Source organism: Mycteria americana, chromosome 8 (assembly GCF_035582795.1).
Source record: "Mycteria americana isolate JAX WOST 10 ecotype Jacksonville Zoo and Gardens chromosome 8, USCA_MyAme_1.0, whole genome shotgun sequence".
In the NCBI taxonomy this organism is placed as follows: domain Eukaryota; kingdom Metazoa; phylum Chordata; class Aves; order Ciconiiformes; family Ciconiidae; genus Mycteria; species Mycteria americana.
Genome location: NC_134372.1, coordinates 8,717,429 through 8,719,384, shown reverse-complemented (window position 1 = coordinate 8,719,384; position 1,956 = coordinate 8,717,429). Strand labels below are relative to the sequence as shown.

General features: G+C 56.6%; 1 long non-coding RNA gene across 1 annotated transcript; it reads left to right on the top strand.

Moving 5' to 3' along the window:
• Positions 1-290: 290 nt before the first annotated feature.
• Positions 291-1,616, top strand: LOC142413532 (uncharacterized). Its single transcript, XR_012776830.1, has 3 exons — positions 291-385; positions 1,258-1,314; positions 1,494-1,616. It is a non-coding gene; the product is annotated as an uncharacterized LOC142413532 (long non-coding RNA).
• Positions 1,617-1,956: the final 340 nt, after the last annotated feature.

The following is a 1,956-nucleotide window of genomic DNA, read 5'->3' as shown; positions in this document are numbered from 1 at the left end:
ACTGAATGGTAGGGTCCGGGGAGGTGTTTTCATCCCTGAAAAGTTCACCTTACTCCACCCTCCAGTTGCTCCTTCAGGTCCTCTCTGTGCCGTAGGTGTGACGGTCTCGTGCCCCAGAGCCCTTTGGCTGCAGCGAAATGTCGACAATCCTGAAATGTGAGTGTTTGGTGTGAACCTGGGGGGACCTGCTGGGTTTGCATGTGCTGGACGCTGCACGCTGGCAAAGAACCTCCCTCTGTGCCCTGTTGTAGGGTTTGGACGGGAAGATAAGGAGAGAGAGGAGAAGGAAAAGGACAAGGAAGAAGAGAAGGAAGAAGAGGAGAAGGAAAAGACCGAGGGAGGAAAAGAGAAGGACAAGAAGAAGGAGGAAGAGGAAAAGGAAAAGGTAGGGGAATGATGGAGTTTTCTGCAGATCAGCTGCTGAACCGTTTGCCAGAGGGTTTCCAGCCCCAAAGTCCCCAGCATGGTGCTCAGGGTGAGCCCAGCACTTCCCAAACCATCTGATGCCAGGGGCCGTGCTAGGGACCCCCGGACCAACTGTGCCACCGGCTTTGTGGTGTCCGTGGGGCACCCAGCACCCAGAGCACCCGCTGCCCCGCATGCGGCAGGATGGGGCCAGCTCCTGCGAGGAGGACTGGTGTCCCAGCAGGAGGCAGGCAGCTACAGAATAGGGCCACCTCTGCAGGTGAGCACGGCGCAGCGGGGACGTGAATGATGCAGAGCTCCCAGGCTACCACGGAGCCCCGTGGAGGATGCTTGGCACAGGCAGGCACAGGCAGCAGCCAGGGTTTGTAGGGTGTTAGAAAGCACCGGCCCAAAATGATTTACATCCTGGCTGCGAAGGGAAGCTGTGTCTGACCCATGGCAACCCCACACCTCTGGCAGATGGAGCTGTGCTGTCCGCAGCCTAGGAATCACACTGCGTGTATGGCTTTTCTATTGAGAGACAGCTCTCTCTTTGCTCCCAATATTGCTAGTTAATTCTCCTGCCTTTTCCTCCTATTTCAACCCAGACGAGACGCTGCTGTGGACAGTGATGCTGACTGTACCGCACACATCACCGAATCCTTGCCCTTGGCTCTGGCGGTCTCTGCGGGGCCATGGGCACACATGACTCCACAGCAGTACCAGCACTGCAAAGCCTGGCTCGAGATACCACAAGACCAGACGTTTCTCTGGCTTGAGGCTCTAGATCAAACAGCAAACGGGGTGCCACGGTCCCCGATAATGCTTGTCCTTCTCTCTTTGCCCCTGCAGGGAGATGGTGAAGAGGAGAGGAGGAGCAGCAGCAGCTCTGACAGCGACTCGGAGGAGGTAACCACACTGGCAGCTCTGTGCTGGGGCCTGGCTGGCCCAAGGGATTTGTACCTGCAAACCCCTGTGTGGGTGCTGGTTGTGGGTGCTATCGAATACCTACAGGTACTGGGGGATGGAAAATAAACACCCACCACTCCCCTCACATGGTGTCCCTTTTCTTTTTGTTCCTGCTCCAGGACCACGGCAGCAGCAAGGACGATGAGAAGGAAGACAAAGATTAGCCTTTCCATGCCTGCGCAGCAGCGCGTGCCCTGGGCACACCGAGGAGGTGGGGATGCAAATGGTAGCACGTGCTGGAGGAGGCCTGGGCCCCTTTCAGCCAAATAAAAGTGTTTGCAGGCTCCAAAGAGAAATTCTATTTGTTCATTCAGTCATGCTGCCTACCCAGTGCTGTCTGTCCCTCCCAAGAAGGAAACAGCCAAGGAAGGGCAGTAGAGGGGGAGCCAGGATCTGGGTGAGCGCAGGCAGGTTTTGGTCAAGACCGTGAAAGAGTCTGGAGAGAAATCCAGGGGTTCTGGCTGCCTGGCTCTGCATAGTTCCCCAAAATTAAGTAGTACCAATAGCCTCCCTGTCCTCTCCACGCCGCTTGCTATGGGATGGAGCAGCCTGAGCAGGGACAGATGGGCTGTGCAAAAGGCG